This window comes from Sander vitreus, chromosome 2 (assembly GCF_031162955.1).
Source record: "Sander vitreus isolate 19-12246 chromosome 2, sanVit1, whole genome shotgun sequence".
In the NCBI taxonomy this organism is placed as follows: Eukaryota; Metazoa; Chordata; class Actinopteri; order Perciformes; family Percidae; genus Sander; species Sander vitreus.
The window spans coordinates 25,183,199-25,208,907 of NC_135856.1; positions in this window are offsets into that span (position 1 = coordinate 25,183,199).

Consider the following 25,709-nt stretch of genomic DNA (forward strand, 5'->3'; position numbering starts at 1 on the left):
CTCAGTTTGTCTGCATGACAATCCCATTGTGCAGCAATAAAACTGAAGTGAGATGAACAAACATCTTTTATCTTTTTCCATACAGTCAGACTTGGGTCTCACACAGCTTTTTTATAATATCTCATTCATTACAGCACCAGGATTGAGTGAATGTTGAGCATAAGTAGCCAATAAAGTTAGGCCTAGGTTCAAATAGACATGGAAGTCCCATTCTTGGCTTAACATCAGGTAATGCAGCCACAACACATTGTGCGGTTTGAGTGATAAATGATGTATGACGATGAAGATGATGAAGAACATATGCTGTCCTTGTCAGCTCGATGTAGAGAGGTCATTGTGTCTCAATCAAACCGTGTTTCTCTGTTCTCCAAATAATTGCCTTATGTTTCTATAATGGAAGTATAACATCTTTACAAGCTTTTCATTCAGGGGTGGGCTAAGGCAAACTTTGTATTCTGTATGCATAATCCATGTATAAATATGCCTCACACCAGAGCCCTGTGTGTTATGTGATTTGAGTGGGGGTCAGAGCCACTTGTATTCCTGTGGGTGGGATTGTGGAATTGCAGGAGATTTGATTGGCGCATAATGCCTACATGAGGGCCCTCCAGAACTCCTATCTGTTGTTCCCCCTACTCATTTACTTGATCAGTGCACTGCTGTAATATACATAATTCAGACAACCGGGGAATGTCTTTGGGCTCCAAACCACCTGCTGGCTTTTATTAGCTAATTAATGGTGATTTATCAGAGCTGCTAATTTGAGTGGGGCCGCTTGCCTTCAGGAGTCTCAGAACACCGTATGAATTCTGATGGTTATTATGCTTATTTGATGGGCAGTTTGCTAAAACAAAAAGTTCTGTCTTTTCTGCGCCACAGGGATGGGATTTCTGTTCTCTTACGAAAGACGACCTTGTGTGATTTTTTTTCTGTCTCATTAAGGTCTCACATACTTAAATTCAAAATAAATTTTTCACCTTTTTACCTGTAGATGTGTGTCCTTGGGAAGGTCTTTTTTGATGTCCGTATGTTTCAAGTATATTTACTGTTCAAGGACCTCCAATTTACCTGAGGTTTGAGACTGGATATTTGGGCAGCCTTAAAGGAGAATATTAATATCAATATGCCAAATTTACTTCTACCTATGTGTTTAAAAAATACTCCAAACATTAACAGTACATCTCCCATTTTTTGTTTGTTGTTAATATAAAATTAAACCACATCAAAAGTTCAAATAAACCACTGTCCCAATGAACAAAGACATGCAAAAAAGAGGAGATGGATATGATTATTACTATTTGTATGGCAATGTGGATTTTCAGGGATTATTTCCTGAAACAGAGACTTCCATTTCTTCCTGTGGGTGACAACTGATTGACAGTAAGCAAAGAATAACTGTGCATGGCAATAATATTCAAACAAAGGTTATACACTATGAATGACTGTCAAGCAGATAATTGACAAGTATGTTTTTCATGTCAAGCAAAAATACATGGATACAACTGGTTTCTCAGAATATATGAAAACCTAAAAGTCCTGATACCCCTTGTATCGCTGGGATTACCCTTGGGTGTCTTTTCCCTAAAATCAATGTTATTTTTTAATCCCAGCCAACCAAAATGTTTCTAATCTGTGATAATAGCATTTTTTTTGTCTTGTGCCAGGGTTGTTGAAGGTTGAACTTTTGTTCTTTTGAAGCCTGTTCTTTATTAAAAGATACCAGTCCCCCTTAAAGACCTCTCCCATGGTTCCAAAGTGAAAAACCCATAAATTGGTGTTTTCTTTTTATCAGTGAGTCCCTTGCTATTTCTTGTTTTTCTTCAGAATTGAAACAATAACCAGATGTGAAACTAAACAGGTAAGTTTTTTTGTTATGGTTTTGTTTTTAACACAGGTCTTGTGTATAAATGTGTTTCAACATAATAATAAAATGAATATTGTATGGCACAAATTACAATTGTAATTACAATAAAATCACAATTCTAATTACAAAATTACAATTAATGAATAACATTTTATGATACAGAAGATTATGAAGGGTTTACAAATTGTTGGTCATTGAGTTTAATAACTACACACTTAGTGATGCTTTGCTGGTCATCAACAGGTCACTATAATGTTAAAATTGAAAAATGCGTTTGGGTTGCCAGGTTCAGAGCCCACTAGGGCTGGGCGATAAATCAATTTTATTGATTATTGTATTATATTATTGTTGATTTGTTTAAATGAAAATCGGTTTTCTCCTTAACATCCGCCGACGCTCCCCTCTGGGCTCCCGTAGTTCCGAACGGGCTCAGCCCTCCCCCCACGCGTTTGCCATAGAGATACACAAACAACATGGCAGCGACAGGGACTAACATTAGTTCTTTTCTTAACTAGTCGTTTCATTACTTACTTAACCGTAATCTCCGCCGAAATGACCGGCAGCTTGCGGTGCTCTGTACCTGGCTGACAGTCACCTATTCTCGAATAAGTGAACCACCAACTACAGCTGACCTGACGGAGCACCATGCGGAGCACCAGAGGCAGTGTTGAGGAACTCTGTTGTGGCTCAACACATCTACTGAATGCCGCTGATACAACCGAGCTGTGACGGAGGTCTGTAGCGGCTTAAACAACTAGCAATCGGCGTTCTGTAGCACGGAGCTCCTCTTCGACGTTTTTTTTACTGCCAGTTACTACGAAGGAGCTTGCTATGCTACATTCATGAGACCATGGGATGTTAATGTACGTTACTCAGCAACAGGTGAAAATAGGGGCAATGTTGCCCGCCTAAAGTCAAAATGATTTGAACTTTTAGCAAGGAACAAGAAGTGAATTACTTGTATGTGTGAAAACAGCTTTATCTCACGCATCTGTTTTGTTGGTGTTGAATATTAGGCATAATTATATAATTTTGTCATTCTTTCATGGGGGGCGGGCTGCCTCCCCCCAAAACAATGGTAGGGAAAACACTCAAACCAATTTATATTTCCACAAAATTGGCATGAATAATCATAATGTTATACATGCCCCATGTGTGTGTGTGTGTGTGTGTGCGTGTGTGTATGAGTCAAAACAAAATAAAGTTAAAACTTGTTTTGAACAATTTCTTTGTCATCTGCAGATTGATTTTAAGTAGGGGGGACCGATTTAAATCTTAAATTGGATTTTTTGTGAAAAAATCAGGGATTTTTCTTTTAGCCCATATCGCCCAGCCCTAGAGCCCACATTTAGACAGACTGGAAAAATGTAGATGTAGCACTTCTGACATCTTCTGATGGGACTAATTTAAGTTGGAACTGGGTTTTTTCTCACCAGTTGTTTAGAAACCCAAAAAAAACATACGTGGGAGGAACTTGGTTGGAGCCGAGGATGATCACGCAGCCACCACAGGGAATAGTAAAAGCCTGAGAGGCCTCTCGATCTAACAAACATCTCCCTAAATATGTGTACTCTGTATGCCTTAATGTCTTGTCTTTGAAAATGTGTTACATCTCTGATTGAAATCGGCAAACTTCCAAACGCTAGCGGTAGCTAGTTTGGTTGGCAGAACGCTAAACAAGACATTTTTAGGTGAACAGAATGTTCCAATTAAGTTTGATGAAGTGAAAACACACAGTGAGAGTATCAATGTTTAAAACGAAAACAGTGACAACACCCACAAACATTATTATTATTATTATTATTATTATTATTATTATTATTTTAATGTACACAGTGCCATGGTTAGCATTGCTAAGCCTCTGTCATGACTGACAGGTCGGTGTGTAGCCACGCTATAAAGCATCCCCTGCTTTATTGTCAATTTTAAAATAAATGGGACCATAATTTAGAAAAAGACTTAATACTAGCGATTGAGGCCATAAACTCATTATAAAAATATTTATTGAGGTAATAAATCAAGTGAGAAGCAGGGTCATTTTCCCATAGACTTCTATAGAAACTGGCTTTTTTTGCAACCAGTGGAGCAGCCTCCTGCTGGAAATTAGATAGAATGCAGGTTTAAGGCACTTCCGCATTGGCTTTACTTTTCAGACCCCGAAGCTTCATCCATTATTTTTAAGGCTCTGACACACCAACCCGACGGCCGACCGTCGTCAGAAAAGGCAGTCGGACTGATCAGTCGGCTCCCCAAGGTCCAAAAAGTAATATGTCTCCATAACAGCAGGCGGCACTAATCTGTATTGTCGCCCAAAAAATTAAAAACAGAAATGATGGAACATCTCTCTAGACCTAGTAAACACAGAGCATACTGTCGTCAATCATTGTTTTCATCAGAGTGTGTTGATAGTAGTCAAGAAGGATCGTTGTTGCCATTACTCGCTGAACGGAAGAAATGGCTAGTATGATGGCTAGTAATAAGAAGATACTGGCGGTTTTCTCATGCACTGATTCACTAGTCAAGGGCTAGCACTCCACCAATCAGATTAGTCATTGAGTCCGACTCCCCACTGGCCGATTCAACAAGTCAAATCGGTCAAAATGAAGGCCGACAGCTCCTCCGGCTGACGATGGCACGGAACACATCGAACAGACTCGAGTCACCGACCTTGCCAGACTGTCCGACGGCCGATAATTGGGTTGGTGTGTCAGCGCCCTTTACAGTCTATGATTAGAACCAACTCATCATTTATCTTGTAAAATTAGTATAATGTCTTTCTACCCTTTATGGACATTGAAACAAACAGTTTTACAAGCTTAAAATAATAACCCTGCACAACCAACCAAGCTTTACATTAATCACCAAATATCAGTTTCCAAAACCGTTTTTTGGATTTATGTCAAATATTATATCCAATTTGAGGGAATAATGTCCATGTAACTCAACAGAGCATGTTATGTGTATTGTATATCAGAGCATATGCACAACCTGCTTGCTGAAAACACTGTGCTGAAGATTTACAGGAATGACTCTATGTTACTCTATTTTGCCAAGTTTGTCAAAAATTAACTAACTGTAAATAAAACCTGCATCTAACCTGTGCAATGATCTAGAGATACGCTTAAGAAAGTAATATTTAAGGTCAGATTTGTCAATTAAATAAGCTGTCTGGCTAGATCATTAACATTGCTATAGCTGCATTGCTAAAAAGACAAATATTGTCCTTGATTATTTAAAAAGAGATCAGTTACGTGGCTGGGTTGGATCAGTGGGTAGAGCAGGCGCACATATACTGAGAGGTTTATGCCTCAATGCAGAGGTCCAGGGTTCAAATCCTGCATGTCTTTCCCCTTTCTCACCTAGCTGTACTATCAATTAAAGGCAGAAAAGCCTCTTGAAAAAAAAAGAGATTGTTTACATTAGGTGTATAAAATAACAGAAACAAGGATGGTAAGTAATATGGTAAGTGAATATCACCAAATTCAAACATCATCATGTTCCTCAGCCTTTACCTGTAACAGTCACAAGTTATCCCTAGGTTTATTTTTATTCCTACAGAGGAACGTTTTAAAAGAGTGAACTTGAACGTTGAATTTGGCAGATTGTTATACTCGCAATATTACTTGATAAAACACACTGTTGCAAGACGTTATCATCTATTATATATAACTGTGCCTATTTTGCTTGAACAAGTTAGTGATTTTCACTGGCTTTCACTTTGGCCTGCTGGTGAAGCTAGAATAAGGTAGGGAAACATTAAAGTAGTTAGGATTCATCCACTGTAGCCCATGATTGTCTGTACAGAATTTCATGGCAATCCATCGAATAGTTGTTAAGATACCAGTAAAGTGGTATTTTTGGGCTGACAATGCCACCCTGAGAGCCATGCCGTTAGCCAACATGGCTGTAGTTTAAGGTGTAGAGGGCCAGTTTGGAACTGTTGTGTGTCTGATGATAGACTGCACATTAAACACAGATGTTTAAGTGAACTTACATCTGAATGTAAGTTGATGTAATTTGCCTCACACACTCCTTTTCGCCATAAATGGATCTCTGAACACTGACAATGCCAAAATATTTGATCTAAAATGAGCTAAAAATGAGAAGGCTTCATTTTATACGATTCAAAACATTTGACAACGCCTTATCAACAATGATCCAATGTGTAAGGTTGCCGATTGATGTTTTCTGCCCTCTGCATGCATATCCTTGGGGAAATGATGTAAATTCTCTCTCACTCTTTGCCAAAGCAGATTAAATCCCAAAAGGCACATGGGAAGTATAGAAGTATAAAACGCTATGTCAAGTCATTTGGCATGCCTCAAATTAGAATGTGGAAGAGGAAGAAAAAACTGGGATTCAGATACGTCTGCCAGCGAACACCTTCTCCTGATCTTTTCATCCCAATTCAAATAAAATTCAAAACAGCAGGTAAATGGTAATATCACACAAGTAAGCAACGATGCCTCCAGCAACATGCTCCATTAAAAGAGTTTGCCGCGCAAGGTGCTGCAGATCCTCTGCACAAGTGAAGTATTTGCTCAGTGGGAATTGAACAGGAATTCTGAAAACGCACTTTAATGTTGAAAATCTCACAACACCCACTTACACCGATTTTCACGATAATACACGTATAAAACTAACCCTGTTATGTGCCAATTTGTACATACATGTGTAGTACACTTGACAGCCAACCTCGTTTTGTAACCAGAGGTGGATCTTTAGTGTTAAGACTAAATAACTCCTGTTGATTGTTTTCATTTGAGACAGCTTGAAGAGTCAATTAAGATGCCAGTTAAGATCCCTACATCAAAGGTGGGACATGTCTATGTAGTTCCAGCAATGACCCAGAGAGGTCACAGTGTGTGTGTGTGTGTGTGTGTGTGTGTGTGTGTGTGTGTGTGTGTGTATATCTTTCTGTGTTTGTGTGTACACAATGGACTTCTGGTAGAGGCCTCAGCCCCTCTGGGAGGGAACCTTCAGTATAAAAGCACACTATTCATAGGGATCTCAGTAATTGTACCACAAGGAGAAAAGGACCAATCCTTCCCCTTTCACCACAACACACACAGAAGCTCAAACTAGGTTTGATGCGGGAAATGGAAATAAGCGCCTCTGTGCCTGTGACTGCTATCATTTCATTCCTCTACTTCGAATGCTCCAGGGATCTCTGAGAAGGAGTCGGAGCAATAAGTTCACTTTGCTGAATTAATGCTGTAATTTTTTATCACGAGAGCCGTGGCATTACCTTGAACTGGGCTGGTTTTATGCAAAATGGTTTCAAGCCTAGTTTTTTTAAATGATGGTCCTAATTTGTTGGCTCACTTTAAATTATTAATCTATTTTATATTCAAGCAGTTATTACATGTCATTGCTATGTATCTATGGGGTGAAATGTAATAGCTTCTGCTGGACCTTAGGAAAGGAGCCAGTGCAGAAATGTTATTAAATATTGATAATTAGCTAAATATTTGCCTTGGCACCTGCTTTGAGCCATCGTGCTAATTGGTATGGGAACAGCTGCAGTGGTCACTGAAGACACACAATGAGATGTTCGCACTGAAACTCACTGACAGAGGCAAACAAATCAATTAAGAAAGATGAGACTGTTACATCTTGAGGATTAGACTGGTAGCTGCTAACATCTGATTATTCTCCCATTTTCAAATTGATCAATAAAATACCAAACACTTTGAATTTAGGAACAAACATAGGAAAAGTTCTCTCTGCTGTGTAGGGCTGTGTATCAAACCTTTTTTGGTACCAACCAAAATGTGTATCTGAGTATACTGAGTATACACTGAGTATCAAAAATTGTAGATTATAGATATGTTTGGCTTCTTTTGTTAAATGAACAAAGGGTTTTGTAGACATTTAATAATATATTTAATATTTCTTTAAGTAAAGTATCAGATAAAGCATTATTTTTGCATCAGTACCATAACTCAGGTATAGTATTGGCCCTGGTATTCAAAAATTTCTAATAGTAATCAGCTTTTGTCATGTCTGGATAAGGGCCGTCATTTTTCTAAAAAATCAAGTTTGGGCTTTAGATTTGTTGTTGTGGTACCATCACTGTAAGGAAGTTGTTTTTTAAAGAGCTCACCTGCATCCAAGATTTATTCATGTACCATGTAAAATGGTTTGGTGTCACAATTATCTGTTGTGCATGGCTCGCTAGTATACTACATTTTGTGTTGACAAAGATAAGACAGTAGCCTAGTTTACAAGGCGCTGAGTAAGGGGCATTTTTGAGCATGGTTCACTCCTGACTGTGAGATGCAGTTTATGTACGAGTAGCTACAAGTTGTTGTTGTTTTTTACACATACTGTGAATTTTAGATCAAATGTTAAATTTGTTTGAATAAAAACAACAGCCCTAGTCTGGATGACATCCTATAAAAATGTTACCTCCACGTGTATTGTTGCGTCAAGGAACTACAGATAAAAACTTGCTAAAAGAGAGATGGCAGTCCATGTACTGTAAATGTCATACAAAGGGACTTTAGTAGAGATTGTGGCCATAGCCACAAGAGAAGAATGAAAGAGTCAGCGCTGTGAATCCATCCATCAGTCAGTCTGTCAGACATACCACTGAACCATCTGCCAGCCCCCAGCCCCCATCCCCCATCCCTGGCTGAACCCCCACAGCCACCAGCCAGGAGGAGGCTCTCTCCCGGGGCCTGATGTGCTAATGTGAACCTTTGTGATGCTGAGTGGATAGCTAGGTGGCTGTAGCTTAGCTATGGCGTACTGCTTTGATATCACAAAACAAAAAGAGTGAAAATGAATCAGGCATGAATTCATCTTGTATTGTGGTGATACTAATAATGATTTTAAAGTCTACGACAACAACAACATATCAACAAAAAATTCCTACGTGTATCATTATGGTCATGTGTCTGTTTTAGATTTGATTTGACACAAGGATTCAAGGAATCTCACTAATGCTAATACATTTTCAAAATCTATTAATTTCATTTTTGACAAACCTTTTGTTTTAACCTTAAGAACAGATCTGAAACCCTGCAACAGTGCTCTGCATAGCGTCCTCAGCAAAATTCAATTAGACATAATGTTGCACTGCAATCTATTCATTTGAGGAACCCAGTGAGGCAGCCAGTGGGAGTGTATTGATTGGAGTGTGTCATGTGTGGAAGCGAGAGAGGGGTGGCCACGTTTTTTTGCTTAATGGACTGAAATAAAAGAGGCGGGAATGGGCTTTAATTAGGGAACAGTGGCAGGGGCATCCAGTTTCCCCTCCCAGTAGTTAAACTGCACCCCCTCTGCAGAACACACTCATCCACCAAATGCATTTTCACATATAGATGCTCACAAACACACACACAATTCCACTACCAATGCATTCACACATACATCAAACATACACACTTGCAGTCTATCACACATGCACACACACACACACACACACACACACACTGAGACACACAGGAGGGCAGAGGAGAATGGAGGGGGTGATGGAGGAAATGATGGGGAAAATAAGAGAGGGAGTGCTGGGCTCCTGGGGTCTCAGCTGCTGCTAGGGTGCTGCCTGCTCCTCGCAATGAGTTGCAACTGTCAGTTTATTTTATCTCAGGCTTTTCATCATCACGCAGAGCCTGGTTGGAGGAAGCCACCTGAGAGTCTTAGGAATTTGTTGGCTACAAGTCATTAGGAAAGACTGCTGAGATGCGTGTTCTAAGCTAGGCTACTTCTTGAGTTTTGGTGAGAATGGCGGAGCGTGAGCTACCAGACGGATAAAATCTGACCAGCACCCCCTGATTTAAAAGCTAGTGTATGGAAGCATTTTGGCTTTTATGAAGTTGAAGGGAAAGGGGACCTGGACAAGAGCCACAGCATATGCAAGTTGCCAGGCACACTTTTTTCTTTTTGGTTCTCTGCAATGTTGGGGAATATGTTGGAAAATGTAATCTTCCGGTTTACACATCTTTTCCATTCGTTTCTACAATTGTAATCAATCAATCAATCATGTAAATAATGGGGGGAAGTAAAAAGCTGACCATCTCAGCGCTTTTATTGTTCAAATGGGGTTAACGTCACACTTTCGGACAGTGAAAATTGTGTGAAGTGAAAATTGTGTGAAGAATTAAAAAAGAGAGCTTGAGAAAGCTCAAACCACGTGTACTTTCTCTCACTTCTGGCAAATCACACTGTGAAGTGGGCATACGTTCGGTTTCAGAAAGTTAAAATAAATTGCCCTATGCAGCCCTTCCAATATTGAGGTTGGAAGATGAGACGGGGTTTCAGACATCCAACAAACACTTCGGTTGAAGCATAATGACTCCTTTAGACAGGATCAGACAGGTAGTAAACAAGTCAACAGTCGGCGAAGGTAAAACCAAAATTGAGCTCACCCGAAATGTCTGCTATATGCCCTTTCTGCACCCGGAAAACTGCAACTACCTCCAGTACGGTAGGTCAAAGCTCAACCAAGGAGGCGCCCTGTGATAGACATTTGTGAAGGACATCTTGGATAATAATTGTACTGATTACTGCATTTTCTTTTTAATTCCGAAGAAGTTCCTTGATCTGTATGATCGTCCTCTCATGTTTCTTGCCCAGATGGATTTCCTTTTTTAGCAATCTTCCAATGGTCCCAGCTCTCAGCAATTAACTTAAGTTAATTAAGTAAGTATAAATAATGTTATTATTAGCAATAGGACAAATGACCCAAACTATACCAAAATAAGACCAGAATTATCCTTTAAGAAATGCAATGGCAGCAATAGGTAGACAGTAAAGAGCGACACTAATGTGTTCTGGGACCGCTGACTTCATAGATGAGTTTGGATCACTGAACATGTCATTTCCACTTCACTTACATGCCGGGTGGCTGCAGATACAGGGAAATGTTTGGACAGGTCTGTGTGACCACTGTGTGGCAAGATATCAGTAGCCTATTGTTTTTATTCTGTGTGGGATTCTATAACAGATTTACATTTCCTTATACAGGCACCAGCTCATCTCTGATGCCACAATGCCTTGGTCAAAGGGAGCAAAGTCTCTGTAGTTTTTTTTTTTTTCTATGCTGACTTGAAAGAGTACATGTCCAAGCGGGAACACCACATTAAAAATGGATTCTGTTTGGGTCCCACTTCAGTTGCCTCCTCGCCCCCACCAAACTCTCAACCAGTGTCAATGTCTCCATGTATGAATCCGTGTAAGTGGATGTTTTTGTAATGTGAAGGCTCCAGAGTGGAGGGAGGCTTACCTTGGAAATGCTGTATGATTACCCAACAAACACAAACAGTGGTTGTAACCTTGACCACACAGAATTATTCTTTGGAATGGATGAAGGGTGAGGAGGAGTAAAATGGGAAATTCCAGAGGGTGTCTGTGTGTGTGTCTAACCTTGTGAAAACACAGAAACGTGAGTTTGATGGAGTTATTACACATCTGTGGTTCTACCATTTGTGCGGCTGAATCTATTATCATGAGAGAGACGGAGCTATACTGAGATTCTGTTGGGACATTTCATCACCTCTGTGTCACGGGTCAGGCAATTGCGGCAGCCACTGTTTGCTTTTCATTACTAAAATACAAACTTTAAGGATGTCTTTTTTTTTTTTTTTTTAACAGAACAATGTTTACTTTAGCGATGATTAGAGTGTTATTATTTCTACTGTGCTTCTGAAAATGTAATTTTAGAGGCTGAAGAGAGAGAGAGTATTTTGGCTTGGTGAGCCGGGTTTTGTTCCAACAATGTGCCGCCAGTTTATTGTGGTTATAAGCATCCAGGAAAATAATTAGCCAAGCACATGTTGTGTATATTACCTACAAGGCGTCTCTGTCTGCTCTCTAGAGTCTTGTTTTGTCTTAATATACGGTAGTTCAAAGAAATAGGACTGTGCTGTACACTGTATTGGTGGTGATGTGTTATCACTCTCACATCAGTCAAAAACGGGTGTTATTTCATCATCGCAGCAATCACTAAACACTTTTCTTCATGGTGAGATCAACATCAGGCTATCAGCACATTGTTGTCATTGTTAGCGCAGTGTGTATGTGGCTTTACATCGTTAAAGCCATTTAGCCAACATATTTATCTTTTCCCCACATAAGGAGCAAGCGATCACTTCACAAAGTGTGTCATATATCCATCGGGGAGGGGAAATAAGACGCTGGTTATCACTGCTAGACCTCCCCTGACAACTGTCCAATTATGTATATCACACTCTGCCTACTGTTTGCACTAGAAGTAATCAATAAAGGACGTGGCTGAGTGCTCTTACATTTTGGTGGAACCAAATGCATGAAAACGTAATCATTCGCTCAGGCTGGCGGGGAATCAAATATCGGTAGGGAACAAGTAGGCAGCGGTTCTTCGTGAGGGGAGGGACTGATTAGTGATTGTAGCACCAAGTTTGATGGGGGCGCGAGGAGGGGTTCTCTCCTGACGCGGCAAATGGAATGGGTGACAGGTGGAAATGGGGATGAAAAGGCGGTCCTCCGTTTCATGAATAAATGTAAACACAGCGCCGTGCAATTACTGCGGCTGGTCATCTCTTTTAGGTTGGGGTGGGGGTAAACGTGCGGCTACATCCCTACAGGTCCAATCTAATGGAAACGCGCAGGTTACTGGGGCGTTTAATTGTATATACGGTAAAGCTAAGAGAGAGGACTGTAGGGGCTTGCTGCGGATGAAAGCCCAACCCTACAACTGGAAAATTTGATTCAGTTTAAACATAGCGTTTCGTTTATTGATCCGCTGTGGAAGGTGAGATCATCACAGGAACACGACCTGAACAGATGGATTCATTTGAACATGTCATGAGAACACATGGGTCTTGTTGCTCCGGAGAATAACTTGTTACACAGAGATGGCAGCCCAAATGAAATTTTTAGAAGGCAGTGATCAGATAAATACTTTGGCTTCACATTTTTCTAAGAAGTTCACTATCTGCGATATCGTATTTTGTCACAACAGATATGTGAAAGATGATGACTTATTCACTTATATAAAAGTTATTTATGTTAAAATAGTCTGTATCAACACCCCACTCAAATATAATTCAGACCACATGTGTCTTTTTTAACAATTAGATGGGAAAAGATTCTCTATTCAAACAGCAATCATACAGACACATGCTAGTCTTTATCCTATTTTTAATCGATCTTATGCAATCATCTGCATGCATATGCATATCTATTTGGTATTACCACTTTACCACCACAGAAGAGGCAGGTCAAAGCATACCACAGTTATATCTTTTCTTTTACCAAGGTTAATCAATAATTCATGGGTCACAATAGCAGGCGGTGTGATTGGGGCGGGGGGGGAGAGAACACCCTGAGATCCTCTCCCTAAGCTGGATCCCCTCAAAAACAGGAAGAGGAAATCAGAGCCTTAAACCACTCTGATCAGTCAAAAGATTCATCACAAAGCTTCCCTCACACCCATCCAACGCTTTTGGCAAAAGGTAGACCATAATCACGATCATCATCGCTGACACTACGGCGCCCGTTCAGGCATTCCTTAGTGAGGCAATAACCTTTTCTTTCCCCTCTTTCCCTGCGCTGGTCTCTGAGTAGTACTCACACCATCACTTAGAGCATTAATCAAAAAGCATGTGCCTAATGGCTCCTGACAGGCAGCACCCATAATGGGCTGCAGTCCAAGCCTGCATCTTCCTCACGCATCTGGTAACACTAACAGCAGCAGCCCGAGTATAGCCGCCTGCGTGGCCACCACTAGATTGTTAATGACAGTGGGTGATACGGTCTCACTCACCATAAAACACTTAGGGCCCTGAGATGTTACCACATCATGCATGAAGAAAGCTTTTTGATACTATGCTAATCTCAGCCATTACTGTGGGATGATTTATAATCACTTAAACAGCACATGAGCTGGCTGTAGAGACACAGGCGGGCTGGCTGGGATAATAAAGACGCTGGCGCATGTTGATCATTAGAGAGCTCTCTCTCTTCCTCTCCCTTTGTCTGTGTGTGTGTGTGTGTGTGTGTGTGTGTGTGTGTGTGTGTGTGTGTGTGTGTGTGTGTGTAAGCATGCACTCTGGATGCAGTGGCATTTGGCTTAATTAGTAAGCGATTTTTAACATGAAAGAGACAAAAGACAAAAGGGAGAAAGCGTGTTGTGCTTTATAGTGGTGCATCGTTGTTTACTACCTGTATGTGTGCTGATGATGGTGATGCATCAACGAAGAATTGTATGAGGTGCAACAAATAAAATAAAATTTAAAATGCCACATAAATTCTGTACTTATTGGACAAGGTCAAACAGACACACTTTTCTCATGATTTCTCCCTCAAAGTGCAAATACCTGCTATCCCTCTTTCTCCAAAAAATGCTTTTTCCATCAGCTACTTATCTATACTTTGAAGTGAGGTGCAACGGAATAACAACCAAGGGGCTATCAGTTCAAAATAAATACACCTTTAACAATGAATCATGCCTTTAGAAATGAATACTGGAAGTGAATGACAAGTGCCAGGTCAGGTTTTTAGGTCCAAGACATTAATATGGCAAGCCACATTTACTAATAGGCCTTCAATTTAGCCAATACAGATAAATATGTAACGATACGATACGCTGTGAATCAAAGCTGATAAGATTTGACTCAGCTTTGATTTAATATAATTTCATATCACATTTAATAGAATTGGATATTTTTGTTCATAAATTGAAGTGTTCATAAACACATTTTTTAATAGTATAAATACTGTGGATGAAGATTTCTATAATTATTGTTTTAGAACTTAATCACAGAGAAAAACATTGGCCGTTGCCATAACCACAACAAACAACAAACATGGGCAAGGATACACTGGGTAACTTTTTTCACTAAAATGTTTGCCTGGGCGCCTGGACAGCAATATTTTACTAATATTAAAAGTTATTTTGATCCTTAAAATAAATGAATATCCACAGATATTTTTATAATTCACAGAGCGGCCAGTGTTCAAACAATACGTCCTTCAATGAACATGACAACATGCTTGTTTCTCCAGCGGTTCACCAGTGTTTTGCTGTGTTTGACAATTTATGTTACCAGGCAACATGCCATTCAGCAACCTGCTGCCAGTGTGTAACACCTAGTTTTTTCGATTGCTTCTTCTACATGTAAAGCTAGGAAATTGCATCAATATTTCATAGGAGGCAGCATTTTCTTGCGCACAGATTCAATGGGCAAGGAGATAAACAGTGGGGTATTAATAATGCAGTGCGGTGACACTGACCTTATTTTGTGCCTTTCAACCTGCACTGATATTTTGATGCACAGTGCCCCGCTACTCTCTAGCACACAGGAGGTTTTCACTCTCTTTGTGTAAAGCCTGGAAAAAACAGACACTTCCTGTTTGACAGAGGTTACATCACTGCCTAAACCACCTAAAGATATTAACGAAAATGCTGGGGCTACGTGCTGCATATCTTCATTTTCATAGAAACAATGTGAATGCTAAGTGTCGGGTTGACAACTGGTGTTGACAGCTGAGCAGATGCCTTGAAGGTGAATTGTGAGAGGCTTTGACAGGGGACTAAAAAGGCAGTGCAGGAACCTCTTCTTCACCGCAGTATGGGGAAGATACTAAGCAGCCAAGAAAAGCCTGTTCGTCCAACTTCAGGTCATCTGTACAAACAAACATGTCTCAGAAAGAAATGTAGTTTTGGAAAGGAAAGACACAGTTTGGCTGTGGTGCTTATGCTTTACAACGTAAAGTAGGGCGTGTTAAATTGATAAAAAAATATTTTTTTATTTCTTATTATTCTGATATCAAGTTCTAGGCAATAATTCAATATTGTCGTTCGACAACTTTCTGCGTAATTATATTGTGATGATACTGTATGATCCCATTGAGGATGTTGTTGTTTCGCAAAATTCAGCTGATCAAATGAATAATTCCAAGCAAATAGTAATTAAAGACTGAAGGAATTAGTTGAAGAGTTTGAGCACTTTTGTCTGATGAAATGATAATTTTGCATACATTTGCCAGGATTTACATTGCATTGATATCGGGAGGAAAACATTCTCCCGACTTTTATTCATTTATTTACTGATGTACAAACACCCTGGAACAAAGAGTACTTCACCTGTATTTCTCTATGTAATAAACCTTTGCTGACATATCTATGCTTTTGACTACTCAGTTACATTTTAACTACTGCTCAATGTTTAAATACATAATTGTATGACATACTAAAGTCTCAACTACAATTTAACTATAAATAATCTGTAAACAAACATATTGCCCTGTTATCAGACTCAACAATGAGAGACAGTAAAGGGCAGCAGTGCTGTCAATGTGTAATATGACATTAAGAATGGCATGGTTAAACTGAAATTCATCCCTGACAGTATTGGAAAAGTTTGTGGAACAGCTCGAGCCATCACTCTAATCCTTATTTAGCACTACTGCTGCCTATTTCCCCCATTCCCATCTATTACTTAAATACCATGCCAGTGTTACATCTTCAGCCAGAAGATATCCGTTTACAATCTATAATTCATGTGTTAAACATTTTATTTGGCATGTTTTAAAAATAAATAACCTAAAAGTGTTTTTAAATATCTCTCTGACCCCTGAGACTGTGTGTGTATGTGTATGTGGTCTGTCAATAAGCCTGTTCTCTCAATCATTAGTGGTTTAGCAGCGGCCATTTCTCTATGCAGAGCAGAAAGACTTTTCCCAGTAGAAAGTTGCTTTCGTGACAAGCATATGTATGTATGTATGTATGTATGTATGTGTGTATGTGTGCCTTTGGCCTCTGGTTTACACATTTACAAAGGTGACAAAGAATGACTAAGCCTCATCTGCCAGGAGCTTTTACCATGAGTGTTATAACAACCAGTAATAAGTGTAAATAATAAATGGCCCATATCTTACCATGAGGGGGCCTCAGCAGCACTGCTAAACTATTTAAGGTGCCTTGTTGATGAGAGTTATTTTTTGTTGTGGGTTTGTAGAAATTCTCGGGCTTCCCAGTAGAGTTTTGGCCTGACAATAAACAACAGTTTAATACTTTATCTAATCCCTGCCAGGAGGTGAGTCCAACAGCAAGCTCTTGCAGATGTTCACATCCAATAATCTATCCATAATTGATGAAACAGGGAGGTCAGATGTAATGGCTGCTGCCATTCCAGCAAACAAATAAATGGTTATTGACAAAACAAGCCAGTGTGGCACTGAGTGGGCTGTGAGATGACAGGCACGGAGCGGAGAGGGGAGGCGTTGAGACGAGGCAGGAGGCAGGAGAGGGAGGCTGAACTCTGGACCACTGCTCCTCAGATGGGCCAACCAGGGCCAGCCGGGACCCAGAGAGCCCAGATGATCCCGTGGTGGAAGGTAGTGGACACAAGCCTGAGGAGCTGCCCGGAGAGCGTAAACAGGAGGAGAATGGGAGCGAAAAAGGGGGGGGGGGGCAAGCAGCATGGCGAGGTGAGTGCAACTGCATGGAGTGTGCTTAGTGCAGTGGGCCAGCTGTCCGCTCTTCTTTCATCTCTGGGCTTTATGTCAGATACAATCTACCTGGCTGTCAAGCCTCAGCAACCATCTCACAGCCCTCTCCCTCTCTATAACTAACTACCCCCCTCTCTCTCCATCTCTCTCTCTCCCTCTCTCTCCATCTCTCTCGCTCCCTCTCCATCTCTCTAGAGGCTGTACAGAGGCGTCCACCTCTGTGTCCTCTGATTCTTCTTGCTAAATCTCTGAACGGTCTGCAGCATGCTTTATTCTCTGACATTTAAAGTCTCTGTCTTTGAAAAGCATACAGATAAAGTGCATTTTCCACATGGAACTGGACATTTAGCAAAATAATGACAATAATGCAATGCAAAATGTATTTCCTAATTTTGCAATATTGTGTTATATCCATGAAAGAAAATCCAACAATTTCAAAATGTAATATCTTGTCAGGGTATTTATCAAATGTTGCATCCAAAGATGGAGTGCACGAATGCTGAAATAACCCCCAAGGGATCATTGAGATACAGGAAAATGTAATTAACAGCTATTAGAGTTAAAACCTATATGAATTATATTGATATGAATAAGATATCCCAATGGGTTAATAGTGTAAATTATAGGAAATTGCTAGTAAAAAAAACTCCCTTCACATTTTTTATTTCTGTGAACTATCATGAACGATCAAGTTATACATGATTAGAGTTTCAGCCCAGAGTACTTTAAATAAAGGGTTATGGTCCTAAAGTGAAAATATGCTTATCTAAACCTAAGCGTAATATGTTGCTCAGCAGGTTGCATTCACCACTTACAAATTCTGTTGCAGTAATATCATCTAATAATCTCACAAGTTTCAGTGTTTGCGTGGAAGAAATATTAGAGGGGTTAATGATGGACATGAATGGAGAACGGTGTGTTCTCTCTAGCACTTTACTGAAGTTAACTCACTCAACAAAAACTGCACTTCTTTTAAGCCTCAATAAACTTTACATGGAAAATGGCACTGTGTTGCACAACAGCACACACAACGAGGAAAATGCTTCGAAGAATTACAGAAAAAGCAGAGGACAACGTGCTTTTTAGTGCTGAAGAAAAAAAGAAGCCATTTTTAACTCCAGCAGAGGGGTAGTGACGCTCCCTCGTAGACTTCCCTTCTCCACCGCTTAATTACTGCGTGCGATCATGAATATTTCAGGCATATGCTTTCCCACTTTGTCACTGGAGTTCAGAACTAAGAGAAACAAGTTCATATGCATATTAATAGGGGGTTTGTGGGTGGAGGGGGACAGGAGGACTAAGGGTTGCCAGTGTGCTGGTGACAGCAGGAGGAAATGGCACTCATTCCCCAGCAGCTGCTCTTTTTAGATCCCCCACAGAGGAAACTGCCCGAGGAGGGCCTCCGCCACAAAGGGGATAAAGGAGATGAGGGCTCTTGATGGAAAACAGGCAAACAACCACTGGGACCCCTTCCTACCCCCCTTCAAACACTAATGCTAGTGCGCACTCGCACACACAGAAACCCTTGGCCCACACTTAGCCAACCCCCAGGAGTTGTCAGGACCTCTTTAGCATTTTCTGCGGTGGCTGCTAAACTGTGCATTAGCACCAGGCTAACACGACCGCTCTAATGACTGAGACTGAGAGATTTTTTTTCCTAGCTATGTATATATGACAAATGGGATGCAGTCCTGAGGGAGGGGGAATGAGCTGGGGCCCTGGAAGCATCTGAGGCCCCTATCGGTTGAAGAGGGCCATACTATTAAAATGACAATATAAATGTAAATCCTAAGTAATAATTCTTAAAAATGGCTGACGCGACCCTCCCTTGGATCACGTGCGTCACTGCACTAACATGGTCTAGAGGCAGCATTAAACGTTGTCTAATTGAATTTATGGCCCTTTAAACACCACTTAGCACCCAGTGGAGCATAATGATGTGCTTTATTTAACATATCTAAACAAAGACGATTACGGCATTGTACAGGTTTAATGGTGCACAAAGTGTTCTCTTTCCACTTGATAAAGAGGCCTATTTGCGCATGTGAATGTCTTGTTACCGAACCCTCTGCAAATAAAAGCCTCCTCAAAAAGTTGATATTTTGGCTGCATGTAGGACAACTCTTGATTGATTTGAACCCTGTCAAGTGTGTGTGGAGATATTAGGAACATTCACTGGCAAGTTCAAAGGGAGCGCTAATTAGTTTGACCTTTCCTGTCATAATTAGCATGCCCATTCAACCTCCCACAATTTACCAGCAAGAACAAAAGAGGTAGCACTCAAGCTGTGTTTCTGGATAGAAAACATTCTCTTAATTGATGTTTTCAAACAATACATGACACTATGTTTTGTTCCACGCTGTCCTCATTTGCACAATTCTTAAGATGGACACAGATAAATGAAATACAGAAGTACTCAACTTGCACAAGTGTCTTAAATTGTAAGACGGGAGCACAAAGACGAGGCATGCAGGGCAAAGGCAATTAGAGCACTGGCAGCTATATCACTTCCTCTAACACGTCAGAGGTACTAAATGTGATTTATAATGGGAGTTCCTGCTGGGCACTCTTGAAGGGGAAAGAATTGAGAGGCATTCAAGAGGAGTGTAATGGGGAGGGCTTAATATTACTATCTAAACAAATGGTGTTCTTTCTTTTTTGTTGATTTTTTGAGAGGCAGAAAAATAAATTCACCATAGCCAAAGACAAGACAAAGCTTATAAAGCACAGATAACACCGCCATAACTAATACATTCTGTTTGTGCACAAATGTGTGTTAAGTAATCTTACAACTGCAAAGCCCCTTGCTTAGCGTACTCAACGTATTATTAACCATTTATCTGCAGCCAGGGTGAGCCAATGATAGCCTATGGACAGGATTAGAGTACAAGTCTAATGCTAATATCTGCAAACACATCAGAATGACTGCCACAGCTACAATAAACCCTTGTGATCTGTTTCAGATCTTGTTCCACTTTCCCATAAGTCGTCATCACAGCCGCTATAATTCCCTTTCTTAGTGCCAAGATTTTTCTGTCTTTTTTCCCTTTAGATAGAAGGCACAAAGAGAACAGGACAGAGAGGGGTGGCTTTTGTTTTGGTACCTCTGTGTCTTCCCCCACTCTTTCTCTTTCTCTTCCTTTCCCTCTGTGGGGCTCTGGTGTGATTATTACACTTTCAGTGGAGGATTTAACCACGGGCCAGTTGGGCCATCGCCTCGGGGAGGTCCCGATTTCAATGCTGTGTGCTACTTTTTCCCCCAGTTTATTGCCTTGCCTTTTATTCTGCCAGACAGTCCCACTGACATCAGGGGGCTCTTAGAATAACTTGCCCGCGGCAATCAGATCCCTGAACCTTAAATCAGCCACCGTATACTGGTATAGGTTCCAGATCTAAAAATGAGCTAGTGCTAATAGATAAAGATAACTCATATGATGTTATGGATGAAACATTTCTTTTACGGTTTTAATATTTGCATAGTCTGTCGACCAAGGAAGAGTTCATATGCTTACCTTTAACCATGTTCAGCCAAGATGATAAAGAGAAATTGTGATTAAAAAAAACATGATTATGACACTTTTATATTTGACTGAGCATTGCAATATAAATATCACCATGCCATCACATGTATTAGGACTCCTATATCCAATACACATAAATGCAACCTGTATCGACAATTAGTTTAGTATCTTACCACAGCCGCATTGCAAACGCTTCCCTATTAATGTTACTCCTCACACTAGCCAAAATTACAACTAGGTTTGTGCATTATCCTGAAACATTTTACATCAATATCTAAAACTTAGGCTGAATCCCATTTCTCTGTTTTACCCCTGCCCCTTACCCCTACCCCTTAGTTTACCCCAGCCCTTGGCTCTCGAAAACGAATGGTAAGGGGTAGGGGTGAAAACATACCCCTATGAAATGTGACACCACTTGGTTACATCATCATACATACTTAGGTCTGTTTGCAATAAATATTTGTATACACACTGCATGGTGTGTTGTATCTGTTTCAGTTATCACTGTTTTGAATGTCATTGATGTTCAGAAACCCACAACAAAAAGCTGTCTTTATTGCCCAATAAAGTAAACATTATTACAACTATTACAACTATTAGAACCATAACTTACATGTCACACACATATAAAAAAAAAGGCACTCAAATGTATAAAACTAAACAAAGACACACAAGACCACAAACAAAAAACTACAGCTATTCTGAAATTCCAGACCCCAGTCTGATGCCTGTTGGCCAGTAACCTTTCCCTCTATACCCCATTTGTTTCATTAGTGTCCTGTATCATAACCAACAACAATGTACAGGTGCACGAACAGGAATGAATTACACATGTTTACAATAATACAGTACCAATACAATAATGAATGGCTACAACATGAACGCAGAAACTTCTGCTCGTTTTCAGCCCAGAAAGTGGATCAGCTGCTGGGTTTCCTCCGGCGTCCCTGTGTGATACAGGACAGTATATGTAAAGCACGTATCGATGTCTCCAAAGCAAGTAGTGTTATGCTGATATCAAACGAAATTCGCTGCTAATGGAGTTTAGTTAACACTGTAGACATGCATGGAGTCCATTCAAGGCAGAGAAATGCGGGACTGTTGTGCAAATAAGCAATGTAGCTAACATTAATGTTAACTTTAGCGTTAGCATAGCAAGCTAGCGATGTTTAAAAACGTTTCAATTACAAATTTGGTTGCGAATATATATGTACAGGACTATGTTAGCACAAAACAAGACCGTTGTAATTTTTAAATCAATTCTTTAAGCTGAAAATACTTACATTTATGGGTCTCTCTGGTCAACCTGGCAGCCATTTTCCTTGTTGCGCAATGAATCTGGATACCCCTTGCTTTTCAAGTAAGCTTGCGTCCTTGCTTGGCGCTAAGGGGTATATAGCCCTTCCCCTTAGCCCTACCCCTCGACCAAAATGAGTATAGAGCTCAACAGTCCCGCCCCTCCTCTGAGAGACCTTGGGTTCCGGAAGTAAATTTCCCATTCATTTCTCTGATTGACGTCTGGGAAAATCCGTATATAAAGAGCTTTAGACCATGCCTTAGGCTAACCAGGTGGGACATGACTCATAAGCATACAACGTATCATTTTGAGTAAAAAAACGAACAGAAAATCCCCAAAAAGTCAAAGGTACAAGACTGTGTACACATCGTCATCTCAGAGCGAAGGAACTACTCATCCCATAAACCACCGCACACCACTGAACAAAGGAAGCTAACGTTAGTTTAGCTAACAGCTAATTCGGCTAACCGCTAGCTGAGACAGCATGTAATAACTTTAAAAGACCCTCAAAATAAAACCTGAAAATAACCGTTAACATATGTAACGGCTGTTACGTCAGCTGTAGACGGCTTTACCCAGTGTTAAGTTTGAGTTAACGTTATTTTACACTGAATCAAGCTGTCAGCTAGCGGTTAGCCGAATTAGCTGTTAGCTAAACTAACATTAGCTTCCCGGCAGAGGCTAACATCAGAAGCGTGGGAACAGATCGTGATTCGTGCAGTGTCGTAAATCCTCGTGACGGATTGTGCAGGCAGCAGAGATCGGGTACTGACACCCCCCCCTCCTCACCAGCATGAGTTCCACCAATCAGAGTCATCACTGTGGGATTGTACAGGATTGTGGGTAATGAAGTACTTATCCAAGACATCGCGAATAAAAGACATTTATCTCTAAACAAGGTTAGTGCCCCATGATTTTTGGCATCTATATGAGCATATACAATCGCTTAGTCATGTACGCAAGCTGGTTTTAAGTCTACCATCGACGGTTACGATTTTATGGCTTATACTGCAAATGTCAATGGAGACATTGCATTGTATTTTTATTTCCAGAACCCGCTGTGGGCGGGACTGTTGAGCTCTATTGGGACAGCACTTACTCTCACGTGAGCACGCAAAACTAAGGGGTAGGGGTAAGGGGAAGGGTGACAGAGAAATGAGATGCAGCCTAAGTCTCTTTACTTGATACTGAATGAAGTTTAATAGATATTGTTTAAAGTGCATACATTTTTTTTTCATACTGGTAAACTATTTGAAATCTCACCTCTATCTTTTGGAGGTGCAGATCACAGAGAGGAAAACCTATCGTGGTTGAATCTGAAGGGAGGATAGCAGCTAAATTATAAAGCTAAATCTGTAAAGTTTTTTAGTCTGCTAATTGGTCTATGTGAGAATCTTTGCATAATTAGCTTTTGGCAAAGTCCACAGGGCCCCTCTTTTGTATTGGCCTCTCTCTCCTCTGGTCAGTATAGACTGTGTGTGGATCAATGTGGGAAGTCAAATACTGGTCAAGCTTATGCGGAAAATTCAGACCAACTATGATGAAATGAAAGGAGATCAATATTCTTTTGTGCTGTGTGAATTAACGGCATTTGTATCCAACATTGTCAAGTTGATGAGAAATTATTAATAATAATAATAATAATAATAATGCAGCACTAGTATTAGACCTTAGAGTGCTGCATGATGCAACCCCTGACTGTAAAAACAAAGTAGTGGGGCCTTAAAAATGAATATATTCAATGTCATATATTCACAATTTTATGTCAGAAGTTTTTATAGAAGCTAGCGTGAAAAGGTGCAATGCTCTTTTACATTAGAGCAGCAGTGGTTCCAAACCTATATGTCTTCTGACCCCTTAGAATAAAGCAAAATGCAAAGCATATAAAGCATGGATAAAGCAATGTAATACTTGCAACCTTTTGTCACAAACTGCATATGCTAATGAGTTGTACGTTTTATTGATAGCCAAATTCATATGATTAAGAGGTAAAAGCTGAAGAGATAAAAAAGATAATCAAAAATAAAATATTACTTTAGCAGAAAAATAGTTCGTCTTTCTTCTGTCTGATCCTGTTAATCATCTGGCGGCCTTCAGATTCTTCTTGTGGCTCCTTCGAGGGTCCTGACACCAAGGTTGGGAACCAATGCATTTCCATGTAATATATACTGTGTATACTATATGTTACATATATAGTAACATACCAGTTTTCCACGGAGACAGCAAGTTTGCAGGGAGGTAAAGTGGCCACATTCTCATCCCTCTTTATCCAAAATGACCTGGCCCCATCTGAAATAGACACACATGGGCAGACAGTCTCAGAGTTAAACTTTTAATTAATCACATTTGATTTTCTCATTTTAAAAAACACACTCTTTATAAGAAAAGGTAGACCCATCATCACTCAAGCAAAAGAAAACACCGTAGCGAAAATGCAAACCAAGACATGATTAATTCACGCCACTGAGTAAACACTTAATAATTTCTTAATGTAGGACTGTCAAAGGACCTGATTTGTTGGAGGCTGATATGGACATAATTAAGCCATACTGTAATTTCTGTCCTGTGGGTGTGTGCGCTTGCATGATGTGTGTATGTGCTTCAGTGTATGAATGACAGCTTGAAGAGCCCATGTAGTGGGTAAATGTTGCAGAAGGCCAGGGTCTCAGGAGTAAGCACTGTGGATCTGTGATCTCTGATCTGTGCAGGAACTCAGCAGGACGCTACCACCGACTTGCTATCACATCAGCCGTAGACATAAACTCACATTTGCTGGGCTCCCCTGTCTCCTTCTAGTAGAACTTTAGCATGTCGAAAATTGATGGCTCGCCCCTCCTAGTATAGGTGTATCAGGAGTCAGAGCTCTAATAAAAAGTAATTGTGCCCTTGCTTTAGCTTTGCACCCTATGTGGAATACAGGTCAACAGAACAGCTGGAACTTAGAGATTGTTAAAAACAGACAGGGTTGCTGAGGGTTTATTTGTAGATCGGTGTAAACATAAAATAAAAGGCATTTTACTTACTGCTGTAAGAGGGGTTTTCAAAGGAAAAGTCACAGATTTTAAATGTCTAATTGCAGTTGGAAGCAAGCAGCTGAAGCTATGCGTGAAAAGGAATGCATGGTTATTGCTTTAAAACAAGAAAAGTGCTTTGAACAGAAAAGAGCAAACATTGAATCATTGTTAAAACGATGTTAAGTTAAATTCATTAATATTGAAGCCTCAGCGTTGTTGAGAGGGTTTTAAGTCAGATTGTATCAGCCTTTAAGATCTGACTTTAAGATTTTATATGCAGTTTATGCACGCAAAATGGGCCACTGCCACATCGGGCTCTCGCCTCACTCTTTATTGAAAGCTTTCTTAAAAACGACTGATAAAAGCCAAGGGCATCTTTAAGAATTGACACACTCTTTAAAACATACATCTCATGAAAAAGACTTAAAGAGGGCCAGTTGCAAATTTAATATAACTTGGGGGATGCAGCAGTGAAATAACATCAGTGTGCAGGCAGCGGCTGTTCACAAAGTAACTGCCTGGGTCTGAGAGAATACTACGCTCACATCACATTTAAAAGGCAAACACACTGG